At 44.5% G+C, this 17134-nt stretch overlaps 1 protein-coding gene and 1 pseudogene across 13 annotated transcripts in view; both read right to left on the bottom strand.

Annotated features, from left to right (window-relative positions):
• PDE7A (phosphodiesterase 7A) overlaps positions 1-17134 on the bottom strand; it is a 380288-nt gene that overhangs the window by 363043 nt on the left and 111 nt on the right. For 9 of the 13 annotated variants that reach the window (XR_003793490.1, XR_003793492.1, XR_003793489.1 and 6 more), the window contains exon 1: positions 16915-17123. The exons of 1 other annotated variant lie outside the window; for it this stretch is intronic. The gene's annotated coding sequence lies outside the window, so the exon portion shown is untranslated. Of the gene's footprint in view, positions 1-12966; positions 13083-15375; positions 15473-16914; positions 17124-17134 lie in introns of those variants that run through there. 3 more of the 13 variants (XR_003793483.1, XR_003793484.1, XR_003793482.1) reach the window with 3 other exon arrangements.
• On the bottom strand, positions 3232-4221 carry LOC114895271 (annotated as a pseudogene).

Here is a 17134-nt window from a genome sequence, read left to right as displayed (position 1 = left end):
ACCAATAACTGCAACCTTAATCAAGTGAGTGATAAGTTGGATTTTTTTTTTCTTCAGGGTGTTTTTAGTCTCTGTTAATCATACAAATATTCATGTATACAGTCAGGAGAAACTGCCTCATCTTCGTCGCCTCCCAGGCACCAGGAGGCCCCACCGCAAACAGCCAGCCAGCTTGCTTGCTGCCACACCACTGTCCAGAAGGAAAGGGCAGCAGCTCCAGCATTCACCCAAGGAGACAGAGAAAAGACGAGGCAGGGTGGGACGGGCAGTCAGCTTACGGTGCTGGGCCCTGGCAACGCCACCACCCTCTCCCGCTGGGGCTCACAGTGAATCTGGGGAGGGGTTTATCCTTATGCCCACTTCCCACCTGGGCCACCCTTGGGCCACACCAGCCATCTTGGTGAGGTTCTCTCCTGGCTGGAAGTGCCTTTGATGGACGTTAGGTAACAGCCAGTCCTTGCGGGGGGAAGAGAAGGCTGTTTCTTGTAGAAAAATGCCCCCAATTCAACTGTCCCCATGGCAAAAATAAGAAAAGCAGGCACGCGTGCACACACATCCACGCACACCTCACTCCGTGCAGACAGACATGTTCCTCCCAAGCCTCAGCCCCTCTGCCTCCCCCGCCGGCCTCAGGTCCTTAAGGATGCTGCCTGCCTCACCTCGCGGGTGCCAGACACTGGTGGTCCTGCCCAGAGGCAGCCTGCGACTTGGTAAAGAGTCCAAGAGGAACAGACTACTGGGGCTGAGAGGGTAGCCTCTGCTGGCCCACTAGGCAGTGGAAAAGAGGGCCTCTGAGGACTTGCTCAGAGCCCACACCAGCGAGAAGAGGCAGGACGAATGGTACTAAGGGCCACTAGGCCCTGGGAGGACCACGGACTCCTTCTGCCCCTACTCCGCGGCTGGCGCTCGCTCTGGCCTCTGCAAGGAGCGCACCGCTCCAAAGATGTGCACAGAAAGGGTTTGTTCTTGGGAGAGAAGCCAACGTGCTTGGGACAATTACCTTGCCAGGTGAGACTGCCTAAAAGCAAGGGGAGGAGCAGAATCCTTGTGGCAGGCCCAGACCCACTGACGGGGACCCGTGAAGCCACTGCTGCATAACGGCGGGCAGCCCCCCTGGGAAAAGGGTAAGGGGCACCTAGTGTGGGGGGGATGAGGAAGCCCGGAGCCCAGCGGGTGTAAAGCCTCCCATGATCCTGCAGGGGCAGCTGGAGATGTGATGCTTTGAGGGCTATCCAGTGAGCAGAATGGTTGGGCATGTGTGGGCTCCAGGGTGGTGGTGTCCCCGGAGGTTGGCAGCAACAGTAGCACCAGTCTGGGCCCAATAGGGCCCTCAAACAAAAAGCCATCGTGAGCCCCTGGCTTGGACCTGTGGTGGCCTGGGCACCTGGCAGGGACTCCCCTCTGCTCTGCTGGGAATGGGGTGCTCTGTGTGTGCATAGAAAGTAGGTGCTCCAGTGCGAGCTCTAGTCCGGCCCCAGCCCCAGCGGCACTGCCCTTTCAGCAGGCAGGCTCCACCCTCCCCCGGGGCTTCTCCAGTGGACCAATGTTTACGCCCCCTTTTATTTGGGGTGAGGTGGGGAGGCAAAGGGAGAATTTCATACAAGCTTTTCTCTCACAGTCAAGCTTGAAAAACATAACCGTCTCAGAAGTGGACGAGGAGGAACAAACAACACGCGTTTTGGGAACTCAGACACCCAGACAGAGCCAGACAGACTCTCAGCCACACCCAGGCCACATGACCCCTGCGGCCAATCAGCGAGCTGGACTCCCTGCTGTCTCACAGCCGGGGGGGGGGGGTGGCGGTGTGGCAACAGGCAGGTGACCCAGCAACGGCACCCTAGATCCGTATGCCCGGCTACCAAACGAACCAAGACTCGAGGGAAGGACGGGGGGAGAAGAGAAGAGGGACTTTGCATACTCCTGTATCTTTGGCACACAGCTGTTCTGGCCTGGTTTGAGCTTCCTGTGGAGATATCCACATCTCAACCTGCTCGGAACACGCGGCATGCCAGTGGGGCCACCTGTCCCAGGGAGCAGCCAGCCAACCAACCTGTGCTCCGGCTGGGCTGTGCCTTGCCCGCCACCTCCCAATAGCTAAGCATCCTGCCCAGGGAGGGGGTCCTTTCATTCCCAGCAAAATGAGGTCTCCAAGATCACGCAGTCAGTAAGTGTGGCCCTTCCCCACGGCAAATTCCCCATCTGGGGCTCCATTTTCATACCTTAACAGCTCAGCCTCCACTAACAGGCTGCGAAAACACCACAAAGGACAATTGGAGGGAAACGCAGGGAAGGGAGTTGTGTGACAACAGAGAAGCAGGGGACACCTTCACATTCGCCGGCTGCACACTCGCTGGTGAGCTGCACCAACACCCGTGTGTGTGTGTGCACGCAGCACGCACAGATACACAGCACAGAGGCACCGTTCCCAGAGTGAATGGGGAGCCGCTGTGTACCAAGAATCCGAAAGAGCAGTAAGCGTGACGGCGTTTCTCTCCGCCAAGAGAAACGTGGAAGGAAAGCAATTTGAATTGTCACGAGTGTGTGCAGGAGGTCACCTCTCGGCCTCACAAACTCCCACGTCACCTGAGATCTGTCCTCCAGGCTTCCTCTGCTGGCCACACAGGGAAGTTTGGTCTTCAGAGGTTCTGATGCTAACAAGCCACAGGGTTGACGAATACAAACGTCAAAGGTGTAAATCAATAGAAGATTAAAGAGAAAAGAAGAGGAAAAGCGTGATAACCCATAGGCTGATGCCATTAAAAACAAATGGGGTCAGAGTCTTGTGGAATCAGGTGGCACGGCAGGTGTCCTCCTATAGCACCTACCCACAGAGTCCCCAAGCAGGCCGTGCCAGCTTTGAACCTGAATTGCTTCCCAGAGCAAGCAGCTATTCTATACACAGAATGTTATCCCTTATCTAAAAAAATAAAAGTGGGGAAAGAGGGGAAAAAATTAACATGTGCTCAAAACTACAAGCTGTCTGTAGGCAAAATAACTTTTGCTTAAAAGATGGCTTTTTTCCCCTCATTTTAAACATTTTTTTCCTTCCCGAGCGCCCTAATGACTTGTTAGACTGACGCCTAATAAACAAAACCCAAAGTGGCTGCAAGGATTTCTTCTCGGTAGCCTTAACACCACTCCCACCACTCAGCATTCACACACACACACACACACACACACACACACACACACACACACACGCTGAGTTTACTCAAAAGTAGTCTTTCTGATTCTTCCTCTTCTTCCAGGATGGGGGTCAGAGCCACGGGTCCCTGCGATGTGGTCTGCAATCCAGAGGAACCCCTTGCCCTCCCCTTCCAGAGTCAAGCCTTGTGTCTTTCGTTAATTTTTCTTCTTGGTGACACCCGTTTAAGACTGACTGAAGGGGTAAGGCCCGCGGAGCCCCTTACTGTAAGTCACGACTGATAAGTTGTTTGCGTGACTGCTGGGGGACAGATCTACAGAGTTCTGGGAGAGTCTACTCTCATCTTGCTCGGTTTGGTCAGGCGCGGGACCTCATGTGTTTTTGCTGATCGAGTCGAACCCGGAACCCCCAGGGTCTTTGTTTTCATCTGACTGTCGTTTCTTTTGGGGAGAAGCAAACGGGGTGAAGCTTCCTTCTACCTTGCGATGTGGCTGTGTGTGGGACTCCGTTTCAAAAGATGACAGCTGCTGTGCTACTCCTAGAAGTCCACCCGCCTCCACACTGAGAATGACCCAGATGACATCTCCATAGTAGAGTCCTGTAGCAGTGCACATCCGCCACTGTCCCTGATCCATTCCTGCTCTGCTGGGGCTGCACATCTGGACGCTGACATCTGCAATCTCCTGGGGGTTTAGCAATCTCACCAACACCATGTTCACATGTCCAAGTTGGTCTCCCCTGACATATTTAAGACAAACCCCTGGAGGCCAGGCCTCTGCCCCAGAATTTTGGATCCGCCATGTTTTTATATATTGAGCATAAGGGGATATCGACTCCCGTTCTCCTATGGTGACATCAACAAAGGACACAGACGGCACACTGATGTTTGGGCTCTCAAAGTCATACTAGGCGCCAATTGCTCCTTGTAGGTTCCAGCTGGTCATGTCCAGGAGGAAGGCGCAGCCGGCCGGGTTGAGCTGGAAGCCGAGCAACCGCTGGAACTCGGAGATGAGCACGTCCTTGTCGGCGGTGCCCAGGCAGCTGAACTTCTGCATCAGCCCAGGGTCCAGGCCCATGTCCGGCGTCCGTGGCTGGGGCCGGTCACTCGCTTCCCCGCCTCCTCACAACTGGGCCGCTACCGCGCCGCCGGGCCCAGGGACCGCGAGGGGGGCCGCTGCTAGCTGGCGGCGCCGCGACCCTGCTCCTCCGGGTTAGGCCCCAGGCCTCTCACCGCCCGCAGGGATAAACTCACTCAGCCACGGGCTCACTCTCGCGCTGCCCGCCCCTCCAAGCGCCGACACCCCGCCGGGCCACCTCTCACTTCTCCCCTGCCTCCGCCTCAAGGTGGATTTTTTTTTTAATTTAAAAAGTGATTCTAGAGTAGTCGGTATTGGTAAACAGCTGTGACTTTTAAATTCTGATAAAGTTCCTGCCACAATTTTCTAGGATGTGTAGATAGTGTTAAGAAAACTTAATATGTTTTTTAATAACAAACAAACATATGTATGGTGCTTACTATGTGCCAGACCCTATTCTTAGTGTAGAGCTTAATATAGATTGACTCATTTAATCCTCACAGCAACCCTATGAGGTAGGTACTATCATTTCCCATTTCACAGATGGGAAAGTTGGAGACATTAACTCGTGCCATTAATAACAGAAGAACCAGCATTTGGACTCAGGTAGTCTAGCTCTCCCATCTATCTGCTTAATTACTACACCACCCTGGTGCCCTAAGACATATGTGAATTCTGTAAAGTCAGAAACAATACTTATTTAATGTCAAAACAGAGTTTACCCTCAGTATATTCTAACTTGTCCCCTCCCCACTAAAAGTGAATATATAGGTCTGTAAATCCAAGTTAATATATCCTGTTCCATTATTCTGATTCCATAAGATTGGAATGAGAACCTTTGCTATTATATATAAAAATAAGGCATTTCAATACCACTCATACAATGAGATGTACAATCTTTTCATGACTTCAAATGTTATCTATTCATAATAAAAGTGAAATTATACTCAATTTCTCCATTGTACAAAATAAGGTACAAATTGTGAAATTTCTATTAGTAAAAATATACCGTTACTTATGTCAGACTATTAAATTAGCAATCCTTTATTATTTCTTCATAGTACAAAGGAAATACAACTTAGCAAACTTTAACTTTTTCTAAAGTAATTTTATCTGCAACCATTTAAAATAAATGTGTGTGTGTATGTATACGTATATATACTGTAGCAAATTATTTTGCTTTTTTCCTACGTCAATTTTCCACTGTCAGAAGCACAGTACCCTCCACACTCTGGATCTACCTGTGCTTTCTTTCTCCCTCTGGTACTCACCACTGTTGAACCTACTGTATACGTTATTTACGGTCAATTTATTGTCTGCCCCTTCAGAATGTGTGCTCCATCAGAGGAGGGATTTGTCTGTTTTGTTTACTGCTACGTCTCCAGCACTAGAACAATGCCTAACACAGAGTAGAGAGTAAATAAAAGGCTGTTAAAGGAATATGAATCTCTGAAGAAAATCTCCCTGCAACAGCCTCCCCCTCCCTCCCCCACCCCCCAAATCATACCTTCAGGGAAGACACTGTGTGAACAAGATGAGAGCTCTACTTTCCCTGAGTGTGAAAGACTGCAAGGGAGTTTGCAGAGGCTTATGGAGCCCTGGGAAGTGGATGGGTCAGTCTTGCCATCTCCCTGTAGTACAAATGGCTCCTGTTAACCTGCTTAACGGAGGTGGGGAGCTGGGGGTTAGTCTCATTAAGAGCTTTCGAGGTAGTGATTCGGCATATAATTTAGGATTTAGTGTGACTTAATAATATAGTCAATTCTCACGATCACAGATTCCACATTTGCAAATTTGCCTACCTGCTAATATGTATTTGTAACCCCAAAATCAATACTCAGGGTGCTTTCGTGGTCATTCACAGAGATATACAGAACAGCAAAAAATGCCGGTTGCCCAGAGCACCTGCTCCCAGCTGAGACCGACAAGACGACGTTCTTTTTGTTTCAGCTTTCTTACTGTAAACAAGTGCCACTTTATTTTGCACTTTTGTGCTTTTTTGTTGGTAATTTTACTATTTAAAATGTTTAAAAGCACAGTGCTGCCTAGTGTTCCTAAGTGCAAGAAATTATGATGTGCCTCATGGAAAAAATATGTATGTTAGATAAGCTTCTTTCAGATATGAGTAATAGTGCTGCTGGGCATGAGTTCCATGTTACTGGATCAGTAGTATGCATTAAATAAGGTGTCCTTACAGAAACATGCACAAAACAAGGTCGTGTACTGATCACTTAATGATGAAAACGTTATGAACAGAGGCTTAAGGGAACTCAACCCTGTATTTCCCCCAGAAGCAATGGTTCTGTATTCACTAAATCACTGTTTGCGGTGACTTCTATAGAACCTAACTAGCAGGCATAACAAGAATCAACTGTAGCTCCCCTGGAGTTCTCCAGCATGGTTCCCTTTCTGACTTTGGAAACATCATCTCTGTGCTTTCTCACAAATAACCTTCCCGGACACAGTAAATATTTACAGAAAGCCATGGATGAGGAATCAGTAAACCTGAATTCATCCCTCCTCCCCCAATTTGGAGGGTCAGTCTGAGGAAATTATTTAACCTTTCTTGGTAAAGCCTTGTGATCTGCAAATGGTTTCCTTAACTGAAAGGAAGAACGTGAAAGCCCTTTCATGTTGGTATGTGTAAGGTATTTTTCCAAGTTGAACAACGGCTTTTTCCTTCAGATCTCAGGGCATCTTGGCAGCATTTTCATGGAGCTCCATTGTTAACAAATTTCAGGAACTTGATCTTTGGGTTCAAGAGATGAAAAGACAGTTCCCTTGAATAAACCAACACTTTCCTACTCCCAGAATCCTGGTCATCACTGAACCTTGCCTGACATCAGAAACTGCCTTTCAACCTCCCTTCTCCCAGGGAGCAGTCCAGCATCCAGTCCCTCTAACTCAAGTGTCCAATTGGCGACAAGTAGTGCCAAGCAAGGGGTCCTGGCTAGTGACTCAGGAGATCTGAACTCTCATCTGCCATTGTTCAACTTTGTTACTGCAGGTAAGTCATTTCACATCTTTGGGCATCAGCTCCTTCATTTAAAAGCAACTGTTACAAGCCTCGTAGATAGCCTCATCCACCAGAGGGCAGACAGCAGAAGCAAGAAGAACTACAATTCCGCAGCCTGCGGAACAAAAACCACATTCACAGAAAGATAGGCAAGATGAAAAGGCAGAGGGCTATGTACCAGATGAAGGAACAATACAAAACCCCAGAAAAACAACTAAATGAAGCGGAGACAGGCAACCTTCCAGAAAAAGAATTCAGAATAATAATAGTGAAGATGATCCAGGACCTCGGAATAAGAATGGAGGCAAAGACCGAAAAGATGCAAGAAATGTTTAACAAAGACCTAGAAGAATTAAAGAACAAGCACCTAGAAGAATCAAAGAACAAACAAAGAGAGATGAACAATACAATAACTGAAATGAAAAATACACTAGAAGGAATCAATAGCAGAATAACTGAGGCAGAAGAACAGATAAGTGACCTGGAAGACACAATGGTGGAATTCACTGCCACGGAACTGAATAAAGAATGAAAAGAAATGAAGACAGCCTAAGAGACCTCTGGCACAACATTAAACAAAACAACATTCACATTATAGGGGTCCCAGAAGGAGAGGGGAGAGAGAAATGACCCAAGAAAATATGTGAAGAGATTATAGTCGAAAACTTCCCTAACATGGGAAAGGAAATAGCCACCCAAGTCCAGGAAGTTCAGAGAGTCCCAGGCAGGATAAACCCAAGGAGAAACACGCCGAGACACATAGTAATCAAACTGACAAATATTAAAGACAAAGAAAAATTATTGAAAGCAACAAGGGAAAAATGACAAATAACATACAAGGGAACTCCCATAAGATTAACAGCTGACTTCTCAGCAGAAACTCTACAAGCCAGAAGGGAGTGGGACGATATATTTAAAGTGATGAAGGGGAAGACCCTACAACCAAGATTACTCTACCAGGCAAGGATCTCATTCACATTCAACAGAGAAATCAAAAGCTTTACAGACAAGCAAGAGCTAAGAGAATTCAGCACCCCCAAACCAGCTCTACAACAAATGCTAAAGGAACTTCTCTAAGTGGGAAACATAAGAGGAAAAAAGGACCCGGAAAAACAAACCCGTAAAAATTAAGAAAATGGTAATAGGAACTTACATATCGATAATTACCTTAAACGTGAATGGATTAAATGCTACAACCAAAAGACACAGGCTCACTGAATGGATACAAAAACAAGACCCATACATATGCTGTCTACAAGAGACCCACTTCAGACCTAGGGACACATACAGACTGAAAGTGAGGGGATGGAAAAAGATATTCCATGCAAATGGAAATCAAAAGAAAGCTGGAGTAGCAATACTCATATCAGGTAAAATAGACATTAAAATAATGAATGTTACAAGAGACAAGGAAGGACACTACATAATGATCAAGGGATCAATCCAAGAAGAAGAGAAAACAATTATAAATATATATGCACCAAACATAAGAGCACTTCAATACATAAGGCAACTGCTAACAGCTAGCTACAAAAGAGGAAATAAACAGTAACACAATAACAGTGAGGGAGTTTAACACCTCACTTACACCAATGGACAGATCATCCAGAGAGAAAATTAGTAAGGAAACACAAGCTTTAAATGACGCAACAGACCAGATAGATTTAATTGATATTTATAGGACATTCCATCCAAAAACAGCATATTACACTTTCTTCTCAAGTGCACAAGGAACATTCTCCAGGATAGATCACATCTTGGGTCACAAATCAAGCCTTGGTAAATTTAAGAAAACTGAAATCAAATCAAGCATCTTTTCTGACCACGTCTTTTCTATGAGATTAGAAATCAATTACGGGGAAAAAAACGTAAAACACACAAACACATGGAGGCTAAACAATACATTACTAAATAACGAAGAGATCACTGAAGAAATCAAAGAGGAAATCAAAAAACACCTACAGACAAATCACAATGAAAACACGATGATCCAAAACCTATGGGATGCAGGAAAAGCAGTTCTAAGAGGGAAGTTTATAGCAATACAAGCCTACCTCAACAAACAAGAAAAATCTGAAATGAACCATCTACCTTACACCTAAAGGAACTAGAGAAAGAAGAAGAAACAAAACCCAAAGTTAGTAGAAGGAAAGAAATCATAAAGATCACAGTAGAAATAAATGAAATAGAAACAAAGAAAACAATAGCAAAGATCAATAAAACTAAAAGCTGGTTCTTTGAGAAGATAAACAAAACTGATAAACCTTTAGCCAGACTCATCAAGAAAAAGAGGGAGAGGACTCAAATCAATAAAATTAGAAATGAAAAAGGAGAAGTTACAACAGACACTGCAGAAATGCAAAGCATCCTAAGAGACTACTACAAGCAACTCTATGCCAATAAAATGGACAACCTGGAAGAAATGGACAAATTCTTAGAAAGGTATAACCTTCCAAGACTGAACCAGGAAGAAATATGAACAGACCAATCACAAGCACTGAAATTGAAACTGTGATTTAAAATCTTCCAACAAACAAATGTCGAGGACCAGGTGGCTTCACAGGTGAATTCTATCAAACATTTAGAGAACAGCTAACACTCATCCTTTTCAAACTCTTCCAAAAATTGCAGAAGAAGAAACACTCACAAACTCATTCTATGAGGCCACCATCACCCTGACACCAAAATCAAAGATACTACAAAAAAAGAATATTACAGACCAATATCACTGATGAATATAGATGCAAATATCCTCAACAAAATATAGCAAACAGAATTCAACAACACAGTAAAAGGATTATATACCATGATCAAGTGGGATTTATCCCAGGGATGCAAGGATTCTTCAATATATGCAAATCAATCAATGTGATACACCATTTTAACAAATTGAAGAATAAAACCCGTATGATCATCTCAATAGATGCAGAAAAACCTTTTGACAAAATTCAACACCCATTTATGATAAAAACTCTCCAGAAAGTGGGCACAGAGGGAACCTACCGCAACATAATAAAGGCCATATAGGACAAACACAATGGTGAAAAACTGAAAGCATTTCCTCTAAGATCAGAAACAAGACAAGGATGTCCACTCTTGCCACTATTATTCAACATAGTTTTGGAAGTCCTAGCCACGGCAATTAGAGAAGAAAAAGAAATAAAAGGAATACAAATTGGAAAAGAAGTAAAACTGTCACTGTTTCCAGATGACATTATACTATACTAAAGAATCCTAAAGATGCCACCAGAAAACTACTAGAGCTAATCAGTGAATGTGGTAAAGTTGCAGGATACAAAATTAATGCACAGAAATCTCTTGCATTCCTATACACTTACAACGAAAGATCAGAAAGAGAAATTTGGGAAACAAAGCCATTACCATTGCAAAAAAAAGAATAAAATACCTAAGAATAAAACTACCTCAGGAGGTAAAAGACCTGTGCTCAGAAAACTATAAGACAGGCTTCCCTGGTGACACAGTGGTTAAGTCCACCTGCCAATGCAGGGGACACAGGTTCGAGCCCTGGTCCGGGAGGATGCCGTGGAGCAACTAGGCCCGTGCATCACAGCTACTGAAGCCCGTGTGCCTAGAGCCGTGCTCCACAACAAGAGAGGCCACCATGATGAAAAGCCCATGCACCACAGCGAAGAGTGGCCACTGCTGGCCGCAACTGGAGAGGGCCCATGCGCAGCAACAAAGACCCAACGCAGCCAAAATAAATAAATAAAATTTAAAAAAAACCTATAAGACACTGATGAAAGAAATCAAAGATGACACAAACAGATGGAGAGATATACCATGTCCTTGGATTGGAAGCATCAATATTGTGAAAATGACTATACTACCCAAAGCAAACTACAGATTGAATGCAATCCCTATAAAATTACCAGCGGCATTTTTTACAGAACTAAAACAAAAAATCATATAATTTGTATGGAGACACAAAAGACCCCAAATAGCAAAAGCAATCTTGAGAAAGAAAAACAGAGCTGGAGGAATCAGACTCCCTGACTTCAGACTATACTACAAAGCTACAGTAATCAAGACAATATGGTACGGGCACAAAAACAGAAATATAGATCAATGGAACAGGATAGAAAGCCCAGAGATAAGCCCACACACCTATGGTCAATTAATCTATGACAAAAGAGGCAAGGATATACAATGGAGAAAAGACAGTCTCTTCAATAAGTGGTGCTGGGAAAACTGGACAGCTACATGTAAAAGAATGAAATCAGAACACTCCCTAACACCATACACAAAAATGAACTCAAAATGGATTAGAGACCTAAAGGTAAGACCAGACACTATAAAACTCTTAGAGGAAAACATAAGAAGAACACTCTTGGACATAAATCACAGCAAGATCTTTCTTGACCCATCTCCTAGAGTAATGGGAAAAAAAAATAAACAAATGGGACCTAATGAAACTTAAAAGCTTTTGTACAGCAAGGGAAACTATAAACAAGACGAAAAGACAACCCTCAGAATGGGAGAAAATATTTGCAAATGAGTCAACAGACAAAGGGTTAATCTCCAAAATATATAAACAGCTCATGCAGCTCAATATTAAAAAAACAAACAACCCAATTCAAAAATGGGCAGAAGACCTAAATAGACATTTCTCCAAAGAAGACATACAGATGGCCAAGAGGCACATGAAAAGCTGCTCAGCAGCACGAATCATTAGAGAAATGCAAATCAAACTACAATGAGATATCACCTCATACCGGTTAGAATGGACATCGTCAGAAAATCTACAAACAACAAATGCTGGAGAGGGTGTGGAGAAAAGGGACCCCTCTTGCACTGTTGGTGGGAATGTAAATTGATACAGCCACTATGAAGAACAGTATGGAGGTTCCTTAAAAATCTAAAAATAGAATTACCATATGACCCAACAATCCCACTACCGGGCATATACCCTGAGAAAACCATAATTCAAAAAGACACATGCACCCCAGTGTTCATTGCAGCACTATTTACAATAGCCAGGTCATGCAAGCAACCTAAATGCCCATTGACAGATGAATGGATAAAGAAGATGTGGTACACATATACAATGGAATATTACTCAGCCATAAGAAGGAACGAAACTGGGTCATTTGTAGAGACGTGGATGGATCTAGAGACTGTCATACAGAGTGAAGTAAGTCAGAAATAGAAAAACAAATATTGTATATTAACGCATGTATGTGGAACCTAGGAAAATGGTACAGATGAACCGGTTTGCACGGCAGAAACAGAGACACAGATGTAGAGAACAAACGTATGGACACCAAGGGGGGAAAGCAGGGGCAAGTGTTGGGGGTGGTGGTGGTGGGATGAATTGGGAGAGTGGGATTGACATGTATTCACTAATATGTATAAAATAGATAACCAATAACAACCTGCTGTATAAAAAATAATAAAATAACTTCAAAAATTCAAAAAAAGAATGCAAAAACACTGTATTGCTAATAACGAGAATGCCAAGCATTTACAAACACTACCAAATAAACAAATAAATAAATGCAACTGTTATTAAATGCTGTATTAGATGACAACTATGGGACTGTCTGCCCCACAAGTGTTTGCATGTGGTCAAACAAACATGGAAACCATACCAATGGATGCAGAAAAGAAAGCAAACTTCTCTTTCCTCACCGTGCCTGTATTCATTTGCTAGGGTTACCATAACAAAATACCACAGACTGGGTGGCTTAAACAACAGTTTGTTTTCTCACCGTTGTGGAGGCAAGAGGTCCAAGACCAAGATGTCAGCAGGCTTGGTTTCTTCTGAGGCCTCTCTCCCGGGCTTGCAGGTGCGTGCCTTCTTGCCGTGTGTTCACATGGTTGTCTGTGTGTCTGGTGTCTCTCCCTCTCCTTATATCCTCATGTTATAAGGACACTAGTCAAAGTGGATGAGGACCCACGCTAACAATCCCATTTTAATTGTCTCTTTAAAGGCCCTATCTCCAAGTATAGTCGCATTCTGAAAGTTCGAGGTTCAATATAAGTGGGGGGGGGGGCATACGTTAGCCCACAACACAGATCATCAATTTCTCAAAATCATGCCAGTTTTCTGTTTGCCGTATATTTGGACCATGAGTTTTTTATGAAGCTCTATGTACTTTTTTAGAAATTCCTAGTTTTGGTTTGCTTTCTGAGAAAATCAACATTCCTTTATCACATCCCTAAGCTCTTCCTGGTCCTTCGTCACATTCACTGTGAAAGAATCCATTTTCTTCTTCAAAGATCATCTTCCTAGAGCCCTCTGACCTCTTCTGTTTTTTCCTAATTCTTCCTGATTGCTTTCTTGGCTTGCTGCATCACTGTTAATCTGGGATTTACATTGAGTTCCTGAGTTGGTCCCTTTCTTCTTTTTAAATCCTGGGTACTCCTCTTTCTTGGATTCTTGTTTTGATGAAGTACATCTGTGGCAGACATAGAGTATTTGCTCCTAGACTGCCTTTCCAGAAAGGACTCACTGCCCAGCTGCAAGGAGGATGGTTAACTGAGAGCCTCCTGGTGTTAACTTCTTCAGGATTCACCTCAGTTTCCTGGCCAAGGTTGTCAGCTTCTGACAAGGAGGTTGTATAAGGGCCTAGCCATTTCTGCCCCACTCAGGACTCCACTAAAGGGAAATCCGCTCTGCAGCTACCAAGGGGGCTGGCAGAGACTTTGCCAGGTCTGTGTCACTGTCTGATGGCTACCCCCACCCAATACTGTGTCTTCCCCTTTTCTGTTCACGGATGTTACCGTCCAGTAAACTTTTGTACTCTAATTCTGTGTCAGCTTCTGCTTCCTGGAGAAACCAATCATTATAAGAACCTCAAGTAATATTTTTTTAAAAAATTTGTTTCAGAAAGGAATCACGGGATTTAAACTTTGAGACTTTGTGTGAATTATCTATCTGTCCTCATATGTGGTCGCTACTTTGATTGGTTATACAATTCTAGGTTCAAAATTATTTCCCCACAGAAATTGGAAGGCCTTGCTCTACTGTATTCTAGCATCCAGTACTTCTGATAAGAAATCTGATCATAATCTGATTCTCATTCCTTTGTAGCTAGCCTGTTTTTCTGTTTGTTTCTTCCCCATCTGTGAAAGCTTTGGGGGTTTCATCTTTATCCTCAATGCTTTAAAATTCCACTAGGCTGTGTCCAGACACAGCTGTTTTTCATTCATCCTACTTGGATGGCCCTTTCAATAACTAATGTCTTTCTCACATTCCTTTCCTTACATTGTCTCTGCTTTCCCTTTCTGGAACTCTGACTAGATAGCCATTGTGTCTTCTGGGTCTATCCGCCATGCTTTTAGGTGTATAGTTTCTGCTCTCTCTATTCTGGTGTCCTGGGAGATATTTTCCATTCTATCTTCCATAACTCGAAATTTGATCTTTTGCCATAATCAGTGTTATTTTTCACCTTAGCAATCACTCTTAGTTTTCAAGAAGTCAACTTTTCTCTCCTTGCTCCTTTTAATACCACCTTGTTCTGGTGTCCCTGAGAATATCAATTAGCATTTTAAAAAGTGGTTTTGTATTATTCCTTGCATCATCTGTTTCCTCCTGGATCAGTTATTTTGTTTGTTCACCTTGGACTTTAAGTTGTTTTTGTTTCCTCTCAAATGTCTGGGAGACATATGTTCATATTCATGAATCAAGGACTACGTTGATTGGGGTTTGTAAAATGCCAGGGTCCTGGGGATAAGCAGGGTTTTTCATTTCTATGGTGCTGGCCCAAGATGCTCCAAACTGCCAACTTAATTGCCAGTGGGGTGGGGCAGCCTTTCTTTCTCTCCAGGTCTCTTATTATTAGGCTCTACTCTGCCTCTCTCCCCAGCCCTATACTCACCCCATAGGCTCTCCCCAGGCAAATCTACTTGGCTTAAGCAGTTCTCCAGGTAGCTCCAGCTGGGGCAAAGACTGCAGCAGCTGCACACTGTTATGGGCCTCCGACCTTTGAGCTGCTGCCTCTGTGCCTGAAGCCTCTTCGGAGCTCCATAGGGAAAATGGTTGTTTCTGCAAGCTTCTAGAACGTGTATTCTGAGCTGTGATTTTCTCCATTTGGGGCCATGTATCTATTCAATCTCACTTGCTTTCCACAATCCCAGAAATTATTTTAAAGCTCAGGTTTGCTGATTGTACCTACTTTGTTTTCCATGTGGCAGGAGACTTTTTCTTCTTGTATATCTTTATTATCTTTCACTGGCATCCTAGGAAAGAGGGATGCAATCATATGTGTCCAACCCTTCTCACCATATGCTCACATGACTGGAAGAGAGGAGGCATCTCTCTGAGGCCTCTTTCATTAAGGGCACTAATCCCATTCATGAGGGCTGTGACACCACGACTTAATCACTTCCCATAGGCTCCACCTCCTAATACCATCAGTTGGGCATTAGGTTTTCAACATATCAATTTGGGGCCAGGCGGAGGGACTAAATATTCAATCTTCGGCAATAGACTAAGGGATAAAGGTCAGGAATTTTTAGGGTAGTGGGGATGGAGGGGTGTAGCACCATGTTTCCAACTGTGTGCACTAGGGAAGCAGAGAGAGAAGCTGAGAGGCGCTGAGGAAAACCACAAGGAGGCTTAGTTACCACTCCTCCATGGTTTCCCTGGGACACTCCTGTATCACCGTAATACATGCCACTTGCTTACATTAGCTCTGTGTGGATTTCTATCACAAGTAAGAGGGCCAGAAATCAAGAAACATCTTGGCCCTCCTGGAACGCGTCACTCTTATCTGGCTGGCTGTTTTGGAAGACAGTGCATCAGGAAGGGGTTACACCAAGGGGCCAGGATTCCACCACAGTGCAGTGATGGCCACGACAGTGACCTCTGCGGATAATAAACGCCTGACTTGCCACCCTATAAAATAAGACAGTACGAATAAAATGAAGGCCCTTTCCTCTTAGCCTAATTTACAAGGTTCTTTCCATAAACTTCGGGGGAGGGGTGCGACACATCTCTCCCGCCTCTCACAGAGATAGTATTTTTTTAACTCTCGGAGACACTATATAACTTTAAAGAGCTACCGGCTTGTTACGTGCGAAAAATGGCAAAATGAAACAAAAATAAAGCTCACCATTTCGTTCAAATAGCCTGTGCTTGCCCCACCCTCTAAATTTTTAACTCCTTTTAACCATGTTTGTGTGGCCTTAAGGAAGCCGCTTTCCCACTTAATGACTAGCCCTTTTCCCTAACCTCGCATTTTCTCTTCCTTAACTCATCCTCACATTGTATTAAAACTTTTACTTTGGGGAGCTGTTACCTTACTTGGGGAGACTTAAGAACTAATTCTAAACCCCTTTCCACAAGTAAGATTAATAACTTAAAAATAAAAACTCAGTTTGCTCAAACCAACATTATGCCCTCTTGGTTGAAAGGCCCTTGAGGGCAGAACCCAAATCATTAGACGGTTTTTCTGCTCTGCTGGCAACCAAGAAGGGGTTTGTTAAATGAAATGTAAAATGGGAGCGGGCTCCAAAGAACCTTGTAAATAACTTTGCTCCCTCTGCATTGTCGGGCATGGCTGGCGTGGTTTAGTAACTGGGTGACTGCAACGTCTTCAAATACCTTCCAAGACCTGACGAGCTGAGCCGCGGTAGACGCAGCCCCGCGACATTAACCAGCTTTGTCCTGGGAACTGCGGGCTTGACCTTGGGGCTCCCTCCCCACTTCCTACCTGGAGCCCGCGGGAACGGCCCCTCCTTTCCTCGGCTCTGCCCCGCGCCGTCCTCCTCGCCCGGCTACCGGCGTCCCGTTATTAGTGTTCGCCAACCTCTCAACATCTCGAAAGTTCGACAGGCGGCATCGGAAACCAAGCCTGGTGGCTCTCCGCCCTCGAGGTGTGGTAAACTCTCGGCATTTGTGCTTGGGAGAACCCCAAAGTAGTAAAAGTCTCT

The sequence above is a fragment of the Monodon monoceros genome, unplaced genomic scaffold (genome assembly GCF_005190385.1).
Source record: "Monodon monoceros isolate NGI ecotype Baffin Bay Population unplaced genomic scaffold, NGI_Narwhal_1 Super_Scaffold_14, whole genome shotgun sequence".
In the NCBI taxonomy this organism is placed as follows: domain Eukaryota; kingdom Metazoa; phylum Chordata; class Mammalia; order Artiodactyla; family Monodontidae; genus Monodon; species Monodon monoceros.
Note: the sequence above shows the minus strand (reverse complement) of the source record. Positions and strands in the feature narration are given on the sequence as shown.